Consider the following 23,929-nt stretch of genomic DNA (forward strand, 5'->3'; position numbering starts at 1 on the left):
GCTCATATTAGTTCATACATGTGAGATGGTGTTGTATAATAAATTTTGATTTAACATTTTAAATCCAAGATGCACCAGGTTGTGTGGAATAAATTACAAGTGTTATTTTACAGAGCAGACATGTTAGTTTGGTACTTACCCAGAGAGGAACAGTTTCTGCTTCTCCTAGCGCGGTCTCGATTGTGTTGATATCATAAAGCAGTTGGTCGCTCATGAACTCCTTGTCGACAAGATCTTCTGTCAATAAGTGGGCGGTACCAAAAGCTCGGTTCTTAAAAGCAAAATATAGTGGTTTGTTTCCGTCATCATCAATGGTATTCATAAGAACTCTCATCTGCGGTACAACTTTAAAAAACTCTCGAGTACTCCGACCTTTTTTATCATGTGATTGTATCCAGTGAAATAAATTCCGACCATGATTATCATAAAGCCTTACTGATTGAGGACAATGGTAAAGTATTCGTGCTGCTACCCCAAAATGACGGCCATGAACTGCTCTCAATAAAGGAGTAAAACCCTCCGCATCCCGTGAGTAGGCTGCCGACACATTCTTTTCAAGTAACAAGTCCACCATGTCGCCAAATTTTCCGAATCTCGGTGCTATGCTCATGTGTCGACCTAATGATACAAAAATTACAAAGAACATAGATAAGACTAAGGTGGCAAACATTGCAAGGTGCGCATATACATAATGCTAATTTTTTTTTTACCTCACTACTTATAAGATCTTTCAAATTATGTCTCATAAACATATAGAGTATTAGTAAGTCTTTACAGGACCACATTACTACAAAATTAGTATAAGAGTTAAAGGATCACTTTTAGATAATGGATCACCCATGTATTAAAGGAGTCACTTATGACCTTCTTTAGGACAATAAGTTACCCACATCTATCATAAATCATGGTAATATGGTTTTATATGAGACTAATATATGACATATAAAATAAAGTTCACATGAGAGTATTTCTTATATGATAGCATGAGAACAGTGAAATTGTAATCCATTTTAATTACAATATAATCGTTTTTTGATATAGTACATGATAATCTTTTTTCCTGATTATAATCCTTTTGGAAGTTGGGCCATGCAAGGAAAAACAAGATTATAATTTAGCCAAAACGGATTATGGACTGTTTTTTTCTTTTTGGTAAAATGTAAGTAGTATATTACTAAAAGCAATAGCAGTTCCAACCTTAACATTACAGACTACACTCACAAGTACACAACACAAGTGAGTAATCTACACAACCAACAAAATCATCCTAATAAGCTATCTGACCAATCTCTTTCTCTTGCATACCATTTTGCATTTACACACTTTCTAGCTCTAATACAGACATCCATCTTAATACCTTAACTAAATTATACTTGGAATCAGAACTCTTGCATTCCACAAGGAGTGATTTCTTGCATTCCAAAAACATGCTAAGCTATGAATTGTTTTATTGGAAATTAGAATTATGATAGGGAACTATTGGTGGTTATGATTGATGAGATTGTCTGGTAACATGAAACCAATTGGAAATATGTATGTATTTCCTTATTGTATGACTTGTGAGTTGGAAATAATTATTATTGGTATGCGAAATTCTATCGTATCACAAGCATGAATGAAAATTGGATTGTAATCTATGATTTATTGTTGTATCAAGGATGTTACAAGAGGTTGCCTAAACTAAAGAATTAAGCAATGTATCTAAGAAGGAAAATCAAATGATTATATGTTTAATGTTATGTGAATGAATATCACTAAGAAGGATATTTGGCGATGAACTTGTAGTTGGAATCACTACAAATAGTGAACAATAGGGGGAGTGTGGGACTTGTTCTACACTCATACGCAGGCCTATTGTGACGACTTTTGATAACTCAGGTAGGCGGAAGGTTCCGTACGATCTTGGGGGTATATATACTAAGGTGATGGGTGTAAAGCGGAACGAAACCGAATTTGTATTCCATCTAATAGACCAAGTTATCTATTAAGGATTAAGTAGCCCGTATGATTTTAGAAAGATGACAGTGCTCGTTCGTTGCCAATTAAAGTATAAAAGTAATAAAATGTAATACTCTCGTAGTATCCTGTCTAGAAATGATTCATATTGTTTTGGTTATATTTAGTATATTATTTCACTGTTTAAGTATGTACTCAGCATAGCTTATTGTTTGTTATTTGTGTTTGTTTTTGACTTGTGATGGACCATTGATATTCAATGGTGAGCATATTAGATATGTTATTGATGCCGCATGAGTTCGGGAATGCAGGGAATACTCTTTGATTTATAAACTTTTAAAGTATTTTTATTGAACCTTCTAAAGTTTGTTTATGAATTACTTAGTTAATGGTTTTAAATAAAAAAGGGTCGATAGTGATTCCCGAATTATAGCTAACATTTTATTTCCGCCTCAAATTTAGCTTTCATGATAAGGAGGAAGTAAGTGTTTTAATTTCGATAAGCCTTGCGTTTCACCACGGTGATGACACTTCCAAATTAAAGTCGATACAATGTAGTTTAGACGTGTATGGATTTTAGGGGTGTTACAAAACTGGTTATAAAAGCCAAAAGTTCCTATTTTCAAGGATGTTTTAGAAATGATTTTTTAACAAGAATAATACAAACTTTTGACCGTTCTCTCACAATAATACAAACTTTTAATTATTATGTAATAATACAAACTTTACATCAAAAATTCCTCGAGTAGGTCAATGTGACCGTTTACCTATAAAATAGGTAAAAAAAATTTAAAAGAACTCCAAAATCTCTTTTTCCTCCCCCCTAGCCAACCAACTAAAACCCTCCACCATCCCTTCCCCCACCCCCCACGGATGAAACCACCCTCACCACTCCCTCTCCCATCATGAAACCGCCTTCCCCTACCACGAAACGTCCTCCACCCGAACTTAGCTCCTCCTCCCCCACCCTGAAACCACTTCCCAAGACCCACCCCCATGGGTTAGGGTTTCGCCACCACAGGAACCGGTTCCTCACCACCACCTTCAAACTATCTTCTCTCAACTCACAAACCGCAAACGTCATCGCATAACTGTTCGAAATCGTCGTCGACGAAGATGGCGTCTCCTCCTCCAATTCACAGATAATATCAAAATGACCGCCATTTTCGAAGATCGTATTGATTTTGCGCGTTGATGGTGAGTTAGTGTTTAATTTCTTCCGCTTCGATTTGCATCTACGACAATTCGACTCGTTATTGTGTGTGAGAGGATTGGAGTTCGAGCGATCAAGAATGGCGTTAGAGTTGACTGGAGATGTTGATGATAGGATGAAGGTGAGGTGGGTAAAGGGTGGGAGAAGGTTTCGGTTGGTTTGGCTAAGGAGGGTCTAGGGGTATTGAGGTGGGGTGGGGGAAGGAAAGAGAGAGTGTATGTGGAGCAGGAGAGAAGAAAGAAAAAAAAATGTTTTTAATGTGTTTTGATATTTAAATCAAAATTTTGAAAATTAGCCGATAAAATATGACATGTGTCCTAATGAATGCCACATCAGCTTGTTTACCTCCTACAACAAGTTAACAACCGGTATTGCCCAACTAGAGGAATTTTGATGTAAAGTTTAATTTGTATTATTACATAATCATCAAAAGTTTGTATTATTGCAAGAGAACGGTCAAAAGTGTGTATTACTCTTGTTAAAAAATCCTTTTAGAAATGGGTAGCATGGGAATAGGAGCATATAGCTTACTTTTACATGCATTAAATCATATGAATGATTTTATATGTAATCTCTTTTTTTGCCTTACATGTCTGATATATTTATAGAAGTATGCGAAAATACTGTGGAATGAATCAAATGTTCTGATTACTTTTACGTGCTTGATTGAATTGTGAAAGGTTCTTTGAAATCTTTACAGTATGAATAGATTATGAGGATGTACAAGGATATATAGGTACATATATAGTGGTTAGGAGCATTAAGTTAACTTCGAATTGGTATAAAAGATGTTTCAAAAGGTGTTGAACTAAAACCTTATTTTAAAAATTTTAGGACAGAACCATTCAAGTGTTGAAAATATTTTGAACGTGCTTAAGGAGTTATAAATTTTAAAATGATCGTTCTATCTCTTATATATATATATATACTTTTACTTCACAAAAACATAGACTATTTTCTTTCTTTAATTTCGCAGATAGTTTACGACATACTCCCTCCGTCTCTTATTAGTTTACCCCTTTTTTTGGGGCATATTTGCCGAGATTTTAATTTGAACCTTAATATCTCTAATTTTCGTTAAGCAAAAATTACAAAAAGTTGATATTTGGATAATACACATTGAGACGAATCCAACAAGATCTCACATGACTATATGTTTCCTTAAATACAAATTACAAGAGATAGTCAAAGTCATGTATGTGAATAGTGTCAAAAGTCAAAAGGGGTAAACTAATAAAAGACGGAGGGAGTATATAGAGCCTAAGGAATACCTGATGAAACACCAAATAGCGAAAGATTGTGACATTTGGGCCTATAAGATGAAAGCTGCTATGGAATATATATTTATGCAGGGAGATACGAGGCTAAAAACTAAACTTGAGAAAATGAATTTCATGCTTGATATGTCCCTAACATAGAACCCTACCTTTTCATACATCGTCGATATACGGATTTCTGGTCAGAAAAGGGTGATTTTAACGGGGACAAACATACTTACTGGAACCAATACCTTCCTACTATAGGGTATTTCATTATTGACCTTAATTATTGTGAAAATAAGTGGAGAACTCGTGAGAAAAGAAGTTGTGAACCCTCTACCTCATCACAATCCAGTTAGAGGAACCTATCATGTGGTGCAAAGCTCGAGAACTAAGGTTGTAGATGTGAATTCTGAGAACCCTGGAGTTAAACCTGAGCCACAAACGCCACCTAGAACGGTAAAAAGAGCAAGGTACTAAACGTTTAAGGATGAATTCATACCGGAGGACTACCACATAGCATTAAACCTTAGGATTGTTAGCTACATTTCCGATGATGAAGGTAATAATAGGACATTTATCACAGTGGCTGAGGAAAATCATGTTACACCTATACTTGATGTAGAAAATGAGGAAGAGGGAGATCATAATGAAAATGAGCCTGATGAAAGAGATCCGATTGAGGAAAATGAACCAGTAGAAGAAGAAGAAGAGCCCATAGAAGAAGGAGAAGAACCCATATACGAGGAAAACCCTCTAGAGGTAGATGAACCTATAGAGGACGAGCCTTTTGAGGACAAAGTTGGCATGGAAGAAGGAATAGAAAATCCTGACTCAGATAATGAAGCTCACCATTATAGTCCCTAATTTCTTTTAAAAATATAATTAGGATTAGAATAATCTTATATTTTTTTATTTCAATTTTAATAATAAGGATTGCATGCCAAGTAGCAAATTAGCATTTTTTTATTCATATATTTACTCATATTATGTTTTCTTAGAAACAATAAATTTTTCCCTGCCCAATAATAATACAATATTTTCATCCTTTTATTATTTGATGTACGTCTTACTTGAGATATTTATATTACAAGTCAATAGAGACTTAAGGATTCTTCGCAATGAAAATGTGTTGTATGAACGTGCAAATGTGTAATAGTTAAGTGAATAAACGACTATGTGTATGTCAATGAGATAGCTGTTGTGTCATTTTTCAGCGCATAATGGTTCTTCAGGGTGGCACGTCTGAGACCCCTTTGAATGTCGAGCAATCGATACGTGACTAAGTGCAGATCATAGCGAACCTCGCCCAAGGACATAAACAGTATGGGGACTTATCTGAAAAGGTTTCCCGTAAGGATCCACCAAACTGAATGGGAAAGCAGGGCCCGAGGAATTGGAAAAATGGGTTGGAGAGTTTGATAAGTTTTTTTTTATCTCACTTGTCTAGATGACAAGACTGTGCCCTTAGCAAGCTATTACCAACAGGGGATGCCCAATTTTGGTGGACTCAAGCTAAGGATAACCTCCTAAAACAACATGACTTTAGGTGGGAAACATTCATGAAAGCCCTAAGGGATAAGTATTACCCACCTTACCTGAAAAAGCAGAAAGCCCAAGAGTTTATGATGCTAGAACAAGGAAACCCATCTCTTGAGGAATACTACCACAAATTCATTAAGCTGATGAGATTTGCTCCTGAAATTTCCCCTACTGAGGAAGGTAAGGCCTCACGCTTTGAATTAGATCTCACCCTTGACCTACAAAGGAGACTGGGGGGATACTTTCACCTCGTTGTACCATGTTTTTGGCAAAGATGCTCACTTATATGCAATATGGAAATGAGAGGAGGATGTAAATAAGGTGAGAAACGAAAGGGGGAATGGGAATGGTGGAAATGCATACGATGGGGTCAGGGAACTCTAATTACTCCAGACCACTAACCAACGCAAATAATCAGGCACCAAATGGGAACCATGTGACCAAAAATAATGATAATAAGGGCAAAGAGAAGTTGTATATGATGATGGCTAGCAAAGAGGAAGCTCGTAGGGATGTTGTCACATGTACTTTCTCTATCAACTCAAAACCTGTTAAAGTATTGTTCGATTCCAGAGCATCTTTTTCTTTTATTGCCCATACAATTGTTAGAACTCTAGAACTGGTTGACTCCAAGGCAATTTTTGTCCCTATAGTTATTCCGCCTGGGGATACCGTTAATTGCTCTAAGAAATTCCTAATTGTTTCACTCAAAATAGGGGAGGACTTCTTTCCTTTCGATATGATAGAGTTTAACCTATCGAACCTAGACGCCATTCTGGGAATGGATTGGCTTGGGAAGTACAAGGCTACCATAGATTGTGACGCACAAAAGGTGGAACTGAGAGATCCTTCGGGAAAAAAAAGTGTCATATAGGAGAATACCTCGAGAACCAGGGATTAAAGTAATCAACGCCTTGCAACTTAAGAGTTATATCGACAAAGGATGACATCTATTTATATGTTTCGTGAGAAGGGTTCAGGATGATCCATTGAGACTTGAGGATGTGCATATAGTCAGAGAGTTCCAGGATGTTTTTCCTGAAGAAATACATGGTATGCCTCCAATGAGATATGCAGAGTTCATTATTGACCTAGTACCTAGAACTGAACTTATCTCCAAAGCCCCATAACATATGGCTGATAAGTGCGTTTATAACACACTTTACGACTTCCTTTTGGTCTGGTTTGGTCCTCTTTATCCTCTTTTCTCCCCTATTTTCTCCTCATTTTCCTTTCAACTTCTTCACTTGATCATTAATTGATCATAGTGACATTTTGCTAGATTTTTGATCAATTTTGATCGGCTTTCTAGTACATATGCTTTCACCATGTTATCTCGTGTTTTCATTGCAGGTATGACCATTTCGGGGCCGAGAATTGCGAGATATGGCTTAAGATAGGAGCTAGAGAGATAGAGAGATCGAGGGAGCTTGAGGTGCGCTCGCACACCCAAGTGGTGTGGCCGCACCATCAGGAGATTCGCATGAAGCCCACGGTGCGACGCAGATTACAAGCCCAACCCACTTTTAATTTTCGCGTGTTTTATCTCCTCTCTCTCAAACCAAATTCTCTTATTCTCTCATCAGTCGCGTTTTATCTCCTCTCTCGCTCCAACTCTTCTCTCTGTCTCTCTAACTCTTCTCTACTGATTTTCGTTTTGATTAATTTTCTCCTGCGATTTGGAAGCGAAGAGTAATCGTTCGCCTGCGATAATTTTCGTTTTGATTAATTTTCGTGCTATTTTCGTTTCGCTAAGGGGGAGAAATCGTTCGCCTGCGATAAGTTCAAGAGTTAAGCGAAGAGATTCTGTGTGGAGCCATAAACAACGAATATTGAAGAGAAATGGTTTTTGTTGATTTTTGATTTTTTATCTCACTTTTGAATTTTTGCTTTTTTTTTTGTTTACCTAGTTGAAAATTACGATTTATATTATGAATGTTTAATATATGTTATGTTTTTTGTTTTCATTTTTTCGATCTGATTTCTTTTTGTTTATTTTTTTTCATTCTCAGATCTGGATTTTTTTTTTTTCATTATGTAAGGACCTCAAAAAGAGGTTTGCGGGTAAATACTTTGAGTGTGGGGGATGGTGAGGGGAAACCCTTTCCCAAATAGCCCTTAGTGGAGATCGAACTCCGAACCTCAAGGTTGGAAAATTCTTTCCTTATCACTAGGCCAAGCTTAGGGTAATGCAAATAACATATATCTATTTGTTGCCATTATGTATTTTGATATTGCAAGCATGCATTACGCTCATATAAATCAATACTTGATGCAAGCTTTGTGGGCATCCAAAGCTTAATTAACGAGGAAGCCTTGTAATGCATTGTAAATTAATAATTATACGAACTAGCTAAGAACGGAGTAGAAGTATTTAACGTACCCTGAGGATCACTCTCGTTTCGACACAAAATGTGTAGAGGGGTTTCTTTGAGATTGTTGACATCTTCAACCAACTTTTCGTCCAACTCCATTAAGTACTCCGCGAATTCAGTTCTGGAATATAGCAACGCCGAGTGAAGGAGTGTGTTGCCTTCTGCAGTTTTTGCCTTCCATGGAGGTAGTGGGAAACGAAATTCATATGTCGTCACATCTTTAATCTGCCGAAAATGCTCTTTTACGTAGTTGAATAGCGAGCCATCAGGCTTCAGCATCTCACGATACATTGCAAGATGAAGAGGTGTCTCACCCCGGTGGTTGGTTTGAGAAGAAAGAACAGGAAACTTCTTTAAAGCACTTACAATAAACGCTTCTCTAGAATCTGCTGCTGGGTCATCTGAGCTATGTTTAATACTTTTGTTGGAAAAATTAAGTCGGAAACCTTCAACTGCTATATGCATAATGTTGCTTCCATCAGGTAGTCGAGAAAGAAACCACTTTTCATTCTCGTTGGCCTCTTCTACTCTTTCAATTAAGGTTTCCCACTTCTCATCATTGACTAATTTGTATAGCTCTTCACTCATAAGCTCTTCCTTTATTAGATCAACTTCATTCTTCTTCCCCTACAATTATTTTTAAGGAGAAAAGTTACGTATCATCAAAATCGATGACGACGACTAAAGACAAAAGAAGGATATTAGAGTCATAGAGAGCCCAATTTTGATCACATTTTTTATTCGTACATTTGGTTGAACATATACGGCCCATGTGGTGTGTTTTTCTTTTATTTTTTCCTATGAACAATCAAGGTATTCGCCGTCGACAGGAGTGGCTAATTCCCTCCCACCACTTAAGAGTAAAGGATTAGACAAGAATCTTTTCCATTCCCAAAGGTTGAGGATCTCTCGAATAATTGATTAAGGGACAAAGTTAGAAGCACTACGCAAGACCACTTGGTTTTGTGTGTTGTTTACATATGTTTTTAGATGAGCTAGTTTTGCAGCACCTGCCACACAAGGATACTTTTTATGTGGTAGAATTATATTCATATGTCACTAAGTGATTATAATTAAGACAACTTAAATGTTTCATCTATTTTATCTTGTTATATACACTTTCTTTTTTGTGATTTATTTGGTTCATTTTATGACATAAAATATTAATAATTGACAGTAAAAATAAGAATAATTTATCTTACTCAAGATTATCAAATTCTTAGGTAATTCAATAAATCCGAAATCTAATTACTTTTTATCTTAACCATAATGTATAATAATTTTTTGATAAAAATAGAAGTGATATACTCTTATTCTTACTATGCTTCATATTCCTTATAGTCATATTCTTATTATAATTCATGTTTTAGTTTTTTACATATTATATAAATGGTTAATTATGTAATATCTTATAATTAGTTCTTGTCCCAAGCGATACTCTCGTATTATTTTCCAACGTGCATTTGAAATCTTCAAAATAGAAATAGTATCTTGCCTTTAAATCATTTTTTCTCACAAATACCAACATGAGTATTGCAGCATATTTGGTTAGTGCATTACCATATCAAATGAGATGTCATGAGTTCGAGTCTCGAAACATACATTTTTATTGCTTAATGTCTCACATTTGTTTGTCTTGAGTTTTAGATATATATAAAGATTTTTTCCCTCACAAAGACCAACATGAGTATTGTAGCATAGTTGGTTAGTGCAGTAGCATATCAAATGAGAGGTCATGGGTTCGAGTCTTGAAACAAATATTTTTATTGTTTAATGTCTCATTTGATTGTATGGGGGAGGGGATAGTACACGTGGCAACATGGCATTTGTTTGTCTTAAATTTTAGATATATTTATAAATTTATATTATATCAGGTTGTACAACTATATAATAAAAAGATATTATTTTGAAATATATTTTGAGGAATCTCCAATAGTATATATATATATATATATATATATATATTATATATAATATATATATATATATATATATATATATACTAAAAACAATAGTATTATTGATTATGTAAAAAGTTATACTCGAGTTACATTGTACAATATTCTAAGGTTATCCATTTAAGAGCAAACTCTAATAAACTATAAGTTCATTTAGAAATTCAATAAGTTTTGTGAAAATAAATTACAGTGTGAATCTTCTTCTCAATTCTTTTTCACTTTTCTTATAAAGCTCTATTGTGAGTAATGAAGAGAATGAGTTCAAGTAATGATGATTATATTACTTTATACGAGGATACAATATATAATAGTTGTTTTAATCTTGTTATTTTTTGGTTTCCCAGTGAGGCACAAGAAGACACATGGCGAGGTTGTGCTTCCAGGTGAGAACTGTGCTCTTACAATGTAAAATAGAACATCTACAAAAAAGAAAATGAACATTTCACAAGAATTCACTTACGAAAATGAACATTTTACTATTAAAGTGGAACATTACAAGAGTTCACTTACGAAAACCAACATCATAATGTTGAAGTAAAATATTACCATAATTCAATTACTTAAATATAACATTTGCTCATCAAATATAGAACATATTTTCACATAAAATATAATATATTTTTTTGCTGAAAAAAAAAAGCTTAGAACAAACATTTTTTAAAACAGAACATAATTTCTACTGAAAAAAAAGCTTAAAACGGACATTTATTGAAATAGAACATTTGCTTATTAAAAATAGAACAATTTTTACAGAAAATAGAACATATTTTTTTTGCTGAAAAATATGCTTAAAATGAACATTTGTTGAAATAGAACATTTTCTTATTGAATATAGAACAATTTCTACGAAAAATAGAACATATTTTTTCGCAAAAAAATATGCTTAAAATGAACATTTGTTGAAATAGAACATTTACTCATCGAAAATGGACCAAAGTTAATGAGTCGTGCTCTTGAGAGCACAATAGAATTTTCTTAATTTTTGCCCATGCATCTAAACAATATATATTGATTTTATAGAGATTAGGATCTTAATGGTTAATTGTTTTAGTAGTGATTTAGTGTGTATTAAACAAAAACAGAGAAGTAATAGTAAGGATATAGCGTTATCCTATGTTTTGTCATTCATTCTCAAAAATAATCATCAATTGCCTTCTCTTTTGAAATATAAACCTCCTTAATCTGTGGGATAAGAAATGATTTAAATATTGAAGACAACAAGAACACAAGTTTTAGGAGATATTTTCTCTCAATATGATCTCACCATATTCATTTCATTCAGCTTGAAATCTCTAATAGAGAGCAGTACATTAAATACCAATCTATGTCCACTATCATAGTGACAAGTGTCTTTCTAGGATACAGACAAAAGAAACGGTCACACAGGTACACTAGTACTGCTGCTATGGCAAAAATACTCAGAGTATCAACCTAGGATCATGGGACACACAATGATTACCATGATTACAGAGAATAAAATGGGCCATTACTACAACATGATTCAGTGGGCCTATTCTCTTTACTCCCCCTCAAGCTGAGAGGAAGGATGAAGTCCTAGCTTGAATAGTAAAGTGTTGTGCAGCTGAGTAGGTAGTATCTTGGTAAAGATATCTGTTATCTGTTCTGTAGAAGTAACATAGGTTAGAGAGATGACACCTTCATTTTGCTTTGTCCCTCACAAAGTGGCAGTCAATATCCACATGTTTTGTTTTCTCATGTTGCACTGGATTTGCAGCAATGGTAAGTGCTGCTTGGTTGTCACAAAAGAGAGGTGTACACCCCATGGACTTAAGCCTAAGATCTTTCAGAAGTTGAGTTAACCACATGACTTCACAAATTGCAAGAGCCATAGATCTGTATTCTGCTTTAGCAGTACTTCTAGCCACCACACTTTGTCTTTTTGCCTTCCAAGATATGGGAGATTTCCCAAGCAGGACACAAAAGCGTGAAGTAGATCTCCTAGTATTAGTGCAGGCTCTTGGAGAGGAGTGCGTAGGGTAGCAGTGAGTTTAACATGACTGTCCATAGGAAGTATGAGAGGTTTGCAGTGCTTCATTAGAATATCGTGAACATACTTCTTTCGAGACAAGAAGATCCCTTGATGAGATCTATCTGCTTCTATACCCAAAAAGTATCTAAGCTCACCCATATCTTTCATGTTGAACTGGGAGGACAACACTTGCTTTGCATTATTTATAGCCATCATGTTGTCACCAGTGATGATCAAATGATCTACAAACACAAGTGTGGCAACAAAACCCAACTCAGTTTGTTTAGTGAAGAGTGAGTAGTCAGTTCTAGACTAAGAGAAGTTGTGAGAGGTCAATGTTGTGCTCAATTTGGCAAACCATTGTCTTGGAGCCTGCTTCAGACCATAAAGTGACTTGAGAAGCTTGCACACCATCACTTTGGTGTTGCACACAACTCTTTTCTCATTAAGATGAGAGAATCTGAAGCCTTGATGAGTGTAGCCAGGAGGCATCTTCATGTATACAGTTTCTTGAAGATCTCCATGGAGAAAGGCATTTTTTACATCCATTTGATGTACATGCCATGACTTCATTGCTGCAATAGCTAGTAGAGACCTCATAGTGGCAAGTATGGCCACTGGAGCAAAGGTTTCAAAGTAGTCTATGCCTTGTTTCGATTTATTTCCTAGAACAACAAGTCTAGCTTTAGCTTTGTCAACTGTCCCATCAGCATGATATTTGGTTTTTATAGATCCATTTGCAACCAATTGGTTGCTTACCCTGAGGTAATTCAGTTATTTCCTAGGTGTTGTTGGCTTCTAGAGCTTCCAACTCTTCATCAATGGTTGTTAGCCAGTTGTGATCTTTCATAGCATCCTTTAGATGAAAAGGATCATTGTGCTAGGACAGGCTGGTCATGAAGCAGAAGAATAGGGTAGATACAGGTGTTGAGGTAAATTTGTGGATCTAGTTAGGTGTTGTTTTGGTGGACATGTTAGAGAGGTGGTAGTTTGAATTCCAATAGGGTGTTTTGTGTGGTCTCGTTAATTTTCTAGGTGGGATAGGTGATGTTGCAGGTATGTGTGTTTGAGCTGGAATGGATTCAATAGGATCGATCAGACTCATCTTCTTCAAAATTATAAGAATTTTGAGTTGTGGTAGGTGAGGTAATAGATGGAGAGGTAACAGGTTGAGAAGATGTAGAGTGAAACACATGGTAAGGGTAAATGTTCTCATGGAATTTAACACCTCTGGATACAAAAGTGATGCTTGTAAGAAGATTATAGAGCTTGTATCCCTTTTTGCTCATAGGATAGCCAATAAAGACACAAGGTACTCCTCTAGGCTGAATTTTATCTATGGTAGATGTGGGGTTTGAAGCTATTGCTAGACAGCCAAATGACTTCAGGTAATTGTATTTGGGCTTAGTTTTGTGCAAAGCTTCATGTGGGAAAATGTTTCCTATAACAGGAGATGGTAACCTGTTTGTTATATGGACAGCAGTGTGCACACAGTCACCCCAGAAATGCAATGGAAGGCCGGCTTGAAACCTCAAGGCTCGAGCCATTTCCAATATGTTTCTATGTTTTCTTTCAACTCGTGCGTTTTGTTGAGGTCTATCAACACAGGATGTTTGGTAATATCCCCAATTTGGCAAAGAATGATTTACATTTCTTGTCATCAAACTCTATGGCATTGTTAGACCTTAGAATTTTCACTTGTTTTTCAAAGTGAATTTTTGCCATGTTGACAAGTGTTTCAATAGCATCAAAGGCATCTGATTTCTGTTTGAGAAGATGTATCCAAGTTACTATACTGTGATCATCAACTACAGTGAGGAAGTATCTGTGTTCTCCCCTAGTAGAGACTTTGTAAGGCCCCCATATGTCTATGTGCACAAGATCAAAAACTTGTTTTGCTCTAGATTGACTAGGTGTGTAGGGCAATTTGGTGAATTTTGCTAGGGGACAGATGAGACACACCTCTGAATCAGAGTGTTTTCCAATGTGAATTTCATCAATTTTCTCAATTTTAGACATGTGAGCATGTCCCAATCTATGATGCCAGAGGGTAGGTGTACTCAATCTAGGCACTTGGGTTAGGTTTGTCGGAACATGACTACAGGAAGTTGTAGCTGTCAGGGCTCTTTTTGGATGGATTTTTGTGGTGGTAGAAGGGGAAGCTTTTGTAATGTTTTCAGAGTTTTTGAGGTTGGTTAAAGTGGTTAATACATGTTCATTAATCAGATAATACAGCCCTTTTATAGCTTTCCCTATTCCTTTCACAACATGACTGTCAATGTCTTGAATCACACAATACTTAGGATGAAACTAACTTTGCAGTTTCCTTCTTGGGTGAGTTTGGTTACAGATATAAGATTAGGTTTGAAGGAAGGAATGTGAAGGACTTTGGTTAGGTGCAGATCATTTTCAAGCCTAATTTCACCAATGTGAGATATAGCTGAGGTTTGTCCAGTAGGAATGTTTATCTTGGGTTCATGTTTACACTCAGCAATATTTTTCAAAAGATCAAAATTACCACACATGTGGTCTAAAGAACCAGAATCTATAATCCAGTCATTTATAGTAGCATCAACTAATGAACAAAACACCATACCTGCATAAGAAAAGTCCCTTTCCTCATCAATCTCTGATGATTGAAGTCTAGATGGAGTTGGAAGCAAGCTCAAAAGTTGTTCAAGTTGTTGTTGTGTGATGACTTGAGAAGAAGACACACTTCCTTCACTTTGAGAGCTAGTTGCAGCATTAGCAGCTGACATCTGATTTCCAGGTCTGTGTTTGCTCCATTTTTTTAGCATTCGGCTTCCACTTTTGCTTGTGAGATTGCTGAAACTTGTTTCTAGGGTGACCAGGTGGATAACCCACCACAGTCCAGCATTTCTCTCTGGTATGACCAGTCTTATTGCAAGCACTACACATTAACACTCCCCATGTGCCTTTATCGTACATAGCTAACCCTTCCATTTCTTCTTTTACATTTCCAAGCACATCTCTCTAAGATTCTTCTTGTTCTAGGTTGGTACAAGCACCTTCTACAAAGGGTAAAGGACTCATCATGAGCAGCTGACTTCTTTGTGCTCCATATACTTCATCTACACCATTTAAGAACTGAAATAGTTTCAGTTCTTCCCTCTGTCTATCAAGAGCTTCAACAAATGCTGAAATTTCTGTTGTCATAGTGGTTATAGGAGGAAGAGTGTTTAGGGATTCTAGTTCTTCCCATCAAGCTTTCATCAAAGTGTAGTATTCACTAATGGGTTTGTTTTGCTGTTTGGTTTCATAAACCTGTTTATTTAACTTGTATTTTCTAAAACCATTTGTGAGAGAAAATCTCTTTTCCAATTGGTTCCAAATTGTATGAGCACTGTTAACAAACATTATGGACTTTTTAATAGGGTCTATTACAGATGACAAAATCCAGGAGATAATCATGCTATTGCAAGTTTCCCAAACCTCTCCCTTTACTGCATCACTGGTATTCTTTTTTACAACACCAGTGACAAACCTAGCTTTCTTTTTGAAGCTAAAGCTATCTCCATGGAACGTTTCCAAGGTCTGTAATTGCCAGTACCTTGGAGTTTCTCAATAGGTAGGAAGTTGTTTGCATCTGAAGGGATAGAGAGGGATAGTTGTTTCAATTTTTGTTGTCATGATTTAAACAAGAGTGAATCTGAGGAAAGAAGATTTTACAGGTTTGAAGGAGAGAGAGTTAAAAACTGGGTTATTAGAGCCTGAGCTCTGATACCATGAAGAGAACAAGAACACAAGTTTTAGGAGATATTTTCTCTCAATATGATCTCACCACATTCATTTCATTCAACTTGAAATCTCTACTAGAGAGCAGTACATTAAATACCAATCTATGTCCACTATCATAGTGGCAAGTGTCTTTCTAGGAAACAGACAAAAGAAACGGTCACACATGACCACTAGTACTGCTTCTATGGCAGAAATACTCACGAATATCAACCTAGGATCATGGGACACACAATGATTACCATGATTACAGAGAATATAATGGGCCATTACTACAGCATGATTCAGTGGGCCTCTTTTCTTTAAATATTGAAAAGCATGTATTACAAGGGTCGTGCTGACCTAAATTTTCAATTATACATTGGTAGAAAATATGGTGAAGGTAGGTTTATATGACTAATGCACATGGTCATATTTGTATGGCCAGAAACAATAGGGATGAGTTTGATGTCGACATTTAAGCTTAATAGTGATTAAGGTTGGTAGCTTCCATAGCTTATGGGAGAAGAACAAATAGTTAGTTATTAGGTTGAATTTTGTGTTTTTTTTTTTGGTAAGTAAGTAAGTAAGTATCATTAAGTTCACAAAACACAATACAACCTACAGCTTATAGCAACATCTAGCCAAACAGCAACAAAAACACTTATAAGCTATACAACCATTCAGTACCCTCCTCTTTCATTCACCTAGGAAGCCTAGACTTCACTCCACACTTTATACTGTATCAAGTGTACAATTTTCCATATCGTATGTATGCTATGATTCCATAATTCATTATTTCTTTCTTCCAATACCTTATAAACAGTAGCTATAATACTAGCAATAATAACCTGCTTCCTGAATTTTATGCATTTACATCTTCTTTGCACCCAGCTTATCAATTGGGGCAGATTGTAGCTCATCACCTGAATTTCTAACTAGTTTTTTATTCTGATTAGGCACTGCTTACTAAAAACACAGTTAAAGAAAAGATGATTGTGATCTTCTACTACAGCTTCACATAGCAAGCAAGTATTCCTTACAGATACACCAAGTGTTGCCAGCTTGCTTCTTGTTTGAAGTCTGTTTCTCATAGCCAACCAGGCAACAATGCTATGCTTTGGGACATTATAATTATCCCAAATGGCCTGACACCAGTGAATTTTCTCCCCTGGGTCTACGTCTCTGTTGTACTATATTTGGGTTAGTCATGCCCATACATACTTACGATCACCATTTCGCCTTGCATATGTATTTTATTACCCAACTGGCAGTGATAGGGACAGCAAAAGCAAGACAATCTTGCTCCTTAATGTACCTATCATGGATCCACTTAAGCCATAGGTTATCATCTTTTATTGTAATATCCCAAACCAACTTACCAACAATAGCTTCATTCCAGTTGATTACGCTCGTGAAACCCAAGCCACCCTGTATCTTGGGTTTACAGACCTCATTCCAGCTAACATATAGCTAGGCTTAGTGTTGTTACATGTGCTAGTCCACAAAAAAGCTCTACAAATCATGTTCACCTGCTTGAGCACAGCCTCAGGAAGAAGGAAAATCTGGGACCAACACACATTGATGCTCATTAAAACTAAATTAACTAACTACCTCCTCCTAGCAAAGGAGATATTCCTAGTACTCCAAATTCTAATTTTCAAGACCATTTTTTCAATCAACTTCTCACAATCAGTAGCAGATAACTTTTTGGTGCTAATTGGCACCCTGAAGTATCTAAATGGTAACAACCCTTGCTTAAACCCTAAGACATTATTGATTCTCTCATTCTCCTGATCAGACAAACCACGGCTATAGAAGTCTGATTTGTTATGATTAGCTTTGAGGCCTGAAGTATCTGTAAAAAGTTGAATTCCTTGTAACATCAAGTGAATTGACTAAAAGTCTCCCTTATAGAATAAGATGACATCATCAACAAAACATAAGTGGTTAATAGCTAAGGATTTTCATCTAGGGTGAAAGTTGAACTCAAGTTGTTTCCCAATGTCGCTCATGGTTCTCTAAAAATGCTCCATACAAACCACAAATAAGAGAGGGGATATAGGATCACCCTGCCTAATCCCTCTCTTAGAATTAAAAAAAACAGTAGGGCATCCATTTATCATCAAAGAAAAAGTAGGGCTTTTGACACAGACCATAACCAAGTCCACAAATCTACTGGGGAAGCCTAAACGGATCAGAACTTCCTCAAGAAACTCCCAACTGACTGTGTCATAAGTTTTTTGTATTCCAATCTTCATAAGACAACATCTTTATTTCTGTCTACTCTTATACATCTTAATATTGTCATGGCACAATAGAACATTATGTAAAATGCTTCTATCTTGGTTTTGAGAGATCAAACCAAGCAACACCAACTGCATCTTTTCACACAGCAACTTTGTCATAACTTTGTAGATGACTAAGCAGCATGAAATAGGTCTACAATCACTCACAGGGGTGGGAATTTTGACCTTAGGCACCAGAGTAATGGAAGTAACATTTACAGTTTTCATCAGTCTCCCAATGTTGAAGAAGTCCAAAACTGCACCAGTCACCGCATCTCCCACTACTTCCCAATTATGATTAAAGAAAAAAGCTATTGTAACCATCCATACCTGGAGCTTTATCATTAGGAACAGAAAACATAATTCTCTTGACATCCTCCCTTGTGAAATTGCAGATGAGCAGGTGCTGTTGTTCAAGGGTTAGCACACTTCCTTCAGCAATGATTTGTTATTTCACAGCGCATCTATCCACCATAGTCACACCAAGTAACCCCTGATAGAAGTTAACAAAAGCATCTTTTATCATCTGATCACCATGCATCTAATTACAAAAACTGTCTTAAATTGCATAAATTTCATTCATCAATCTTCTAGCTTTGATGGATTGGTGGAATAACTTCGTATTATCGTCACCTTTATCAATCCATCTTTCTTTTCTCTTCTATTTTAAGAGCTCAAGTATCTTTTTTGTGCCTGCTTGTAATGCTTAGTAGCTTGCTTCTCAACAGCAATTATAGTAGCATCTCTCAGGTGTATATGAGTCTGGACTAAAGATATAATCATCTACTTGTAGGCTTGTAAGGATTGAGCATGAACATCAGAGAAACCCCTTTGGTTGAACATCTTCTGCTCTACTTTTAGGAGTTTTAGCTTTTTGAGTAACCTGGTACATCTTGCAACCTGTAATTGGTCTCTGCCACACTACTTTGACAACATCCATAAAACCATCACCATGAATCCACATATTGAAAAATTTGAAAGGTCTTTTACTCCTCCCCCCCCCCCTCACATCCTGGTGCACACATAACAACCGAGGGCAGTGGTCATATTCTCCCTCAGTGAGGAAAGTTATTATTACTTGCTCAAACTTATCTAACCAATTAGTATTGGCCATCACCCTATCCAACTTCGAGAAAACTCTACTCTCCTTCTCATGCTTATTAGTCCAAGTAAAAAAATGACGTGTCTGCTTAATATCCATCAAACCACTTGGAAGCCAAGCAATCACAATTTTACCTTAGTTTCCAAGAGACCAACTAGGGCAACCTGATGAGTAGAGATAAACTTCCTCACCTTAACTTGTTTGTTGCACCTGTTGAGACACACCAAGATTCTATCCATGGCTCTTAGGAGCCTCTGGCCCCTGCATCTCACCATTCAGTCCAACATCATCATTCTTATCCACCTTATAGAATAGCTCCTCAGTTGTAGCTTCTGTCATAACATCAAAGTTGTTCTTCACAAGTGTAATATATAGCCACCTTATATCGAGATCTGTGTGCATAAGTATTCTTGTCCTGCACCACACCGTATTCCAAATTCTGCCCGATCTTAGGTTGGGTATCAGTTGAGTTCACCTCCACACCCTTATTCTTCACCACCCAAACTTTTTTCTTCTTAGGCTTCACACACTATTCTTGTTTATGCCCATAACCCTTGCAGCTGGTACACATGATAGGTTCTCAAGCATAAAAAACATGTTGATCTATCACCATTCCTTTTTTATTCTTGAACTGTATCATATCAGAGGAGACCTGATCTATATGCACTTTCACTAAAACCTTGGCATACAACAAGTTAGACTTCTCCAGGGTCAGCTTATCAACTCTCACAAACTTCCCAATCACTTTCATAATCTTAAAGAGACTTCTTTCACCCTAATATTTCAGATCCAATCCATGCAATTCAATCCATATGGGAACCTTATCCACCTTCTTAACACTCCAGTCAACATCTGATTGCCATGGTTGACCAATTAGGGGTTTACGATCAAAAAATTGATACTCCATTGCTAAGATTTCCTCTTGATCCTCCTAATTAGTCAATCTAACCATATATATACCATTACCAATGATAGCAATATTATCAATGCCCAATTTACCCCATATACAACGCAAAAAAAACCCTCCGTTACATGTTGTGGTGGGCTAGCCTCTAAAATGTAACAAACAATTAAATTACGCCAAAATTGAATTTCATCTTGAATATCATCCCATTCAATTACAGGCATTACATTAGAACCAAGAGAATTATCATGAATCATCTAAATTCCAGTATTATTGTTCTCAATTTTCTTACCCCAAGAAACCCCCTTGTTCGCAGAGAAATTCAATTGATTCTCAACAGGATTTGAGGGTTTTTCACCACTATTGATCACATTAAGCCATTCAGAGAACAAATTCTTTTCCTCATATTGCTTTTTCAATACAATTAACGAAGATTTAGGCGATAATAACTCACCTTCTTCTCACTATTCTCTGCACTTCTAACATTCAAGATTTGCACGCCAAGAACTTCATCCATGGATCTTGTCTTTCTTGCCTCTACAGAAGATGGATCACTCATCCCTCCTTTCCCTTTGTTAGATGCCTTTGAATTTTTCAACCCTCGAGGTCTACTCATGGCTACCAGCAAAGAGCTGGAACAACCCGCGAGAGAAAGAGTTTTTCAAAAGCTTTTTAGATATTTTTTGTTTGACTCAATGAAATTTCGTGTTCTTAAAATCTTTATTCCGTGTTCAAGAACTTGAGTATGTTGTTCTATAAATTAGTAGTACATATGTTCTAAATCCTTATTATAATGTTTTAAAAACAAATGTTGATTTACCTTTGCTACAAAGAACAACACTAACAAGAATAATTTTAGATTCTTCTAAAAACTGATATTATAGGGGGAAAAAGTACAATGGGCAATGAAAGACAAGAAACATATAGTTCTTCTTATGTTCTAAATTGTTGTTCTAATGTTTCTAATACAATATGAATATGTTATTTATATTACGATCATGATATTATGCTCTTTCGGAGCATAAATACTAAATAATTCATATTAAGTAGTATTTTATTGTAGCAAGACTTGGTAATTACCCACAAAAAATATTCAAAAACAGTAAACCATATGTTCTTAAAAGTCGTATATTTTGATCTACAATTTGTGCCTTATGTTCATAATTTTATGACGCAGGTTCTAAAACTCATATTATATGTAGTATGTACTATTGAGTTATTATTCATGTTCTAAAAGTTATAGTATATGTTTTATATGTTATTATTAAAAAGTATTGCGTAAAAGTTTTGATTATGTCATGTTGCTCTCGTAAATCTGTTCTACATATGATATTGCGAGATTGGGACGAGGTGAAGGTGGTAGAGAGTTGGCCAAGAATGGGCTGCATGCCACGTATCACCCATGCGTGCCGCGCACTCCCGTCTCCCGTACTTGCTTCTCTCTCCTTCTTCTCCCTCAAGAAATCCAAGGTATAAATGACAAATAATAACAATATACGGAAGTCATATAGGAGCATAGTTGAACAGATATTTGCATACCAGTTTGTTACCCAAGATGTTGGATTTTGAGGGAATTTCAGTTGCAGCCGAAATATTCTGCTTATCATTGATGACAAACTTTTCAAAAAGAGTCTGAGCAGAATGACCTTCGTTATTTTGAATGCTAAAGTTTGAATTGCACTCAGCCATCGCTTTCACCATACCGAAATCACGGTTCATTACAGCTATATGCACTGGCGTGTTCCCATCATCATCCTGTTGATTAATGAGACACACAGAAATAATTGGGTTCTCCAAAAATTTCCTTGCCTTTAAAGTATCTAGTAATCTTATATAGTGCAATAAATTTTTTCCGTTGGGATCACATATCTCGATCGATTCCGGACAATCCGTAATTATTGCTTCGATTGCCGGTAAATTAGAGTTGATTGCTGCTCTAAGTAGAGGAGTCAATCCATCTGCATCTCGCGAGTAGCATACCTCGCTGTTTCTGTCTAATAACGACCTTATTAGAGAAATATAGTGCAAGTTCGAGTTTGAGTTTTCTCCAAATAGGCTGTTCCTACATGTTAATGCTGCCCCGTGCCCGTTAAGAGTGTTCATCATTTTAACACTTGACATTTCAGTACCTACACATATAGATGTGTTTTGATCATTAGTACGTCTGACATAAATAAAATTATTCTTATCACTAGTAATACTCAAACCACGCTCAAAATTTTGAGTTGATGTATATACTTTCTGTCTTCTTTTTTAAATGAAAATGGTTGGACAATTATAAATCCAACTCTAATTTTCAAGGTAGATAGTCAATTAATTGGAATTTTTTCCTTGAATAATGCAAAAGTGGGTTTTAATTCCCAAAATATGACCAAAAAAAATTAAAATTCCCTGCGTACCGTCCACGTAGGACGGCACGCGAGAAAATTGTTTTTTTTTTGTTTTAACCCACGGAAACCGCTACTCAAAGTAGCGGTTTAATTTTAAAATAAACCGATACTCTGAGTAGCGGTGTATAAATATAAACCGCTACTCTGAGTAGCGGTTTACCTGCGCAAAATATGGTAAGAAGATATCAGTTTGCATAGTAAACCGCTACTCGGAGTAGCGGTTTACAAAAAAAAAAAATTTTTTTTTTTATTATAAACCGCTACTCCGAGTAGCGGTTTTACCTAAGTGGAAAAAAAAAATTATGGGCACTTGCAAACCGCTACTCCGAGTAGCGGTTTTACTAAAAAAAAATCTCGCATGCCGTCCTACGTGGACGGTACGCAGGGTATTTTAATTTTTTTGGACACATTTTGGGAATTAAAACCCACTTTTGCATTATCCAAGGAAAAAATTCCAATTAATTGATATTGGTTAATTAAGATTTAATTTTAAATAATGTTAATTGATAAATAATGTCTAAAGATGGTAAACGGGTTATACGGGTCGGGTTAGGGATGACAGTGGTGCGGTCAAGTAGGAGACCAACCCCATCCCTGCCCAAGTGGGACGTGGATGGGTCTGGGTTTGGCGGGGATGGGGTGGAGATGGGGATTAAAATCCTACCCGCAATGGGTGGTGGAACTGGTATGGATTTTATGTTATCCCCACCCCATCTCCGCCCACCCCGCCTCACCTCCACTCGCCCCACATATATATGATTAAAATTCTATTTATATACTTATATTATTGATAATTTTATCTTACAAAATATAAATATGTGGGTATGACCTAGGTATGCAGCGGGTGTGAATACCCATGCGGGTGGTGGGGCGAGGATGAGTCTAAATATGTACCTAGTGGGGCGGGGATGGGTCTGAAATTGTCCCCCTCATGGGTGGTGGGGCGGGGACAGGGATTGGAATTTTATGTGGGTGCAGGTGTGGAGATACCATCCTACGCACCCGCCCCGCCTAATTACCATCCCTGGGCCAGATATAACGGGCCGGGTCTAACGTGCCAGGTCAACTTTGTATTGGAGTTACGTTCGGGTTGTGTCCGTTCGGGTACGGGTCCATGAGATTTCGGGTTAGAACCGGTCGTGTTTCCGATCTCGCAAATAAATAAAACACATATAAGACTAATAAATGTAAGTAAAATAATTAATGAACAATGAAGA

This window comes from Beta vulgaris, chromosome 9 (genome assembly GCF_026745355.1).
Source record: "Beta vulgaris subsp. vulgaris cultivar EL10 chromosome 9, EL10.2, whole genome shotgun sequence".
NCBI lineage: Eukaryota > Viridiplantae > Streptophyta > Magnoliopsida > Caryophyllales > Amaranthaceae > Beta > Beta vulgaris.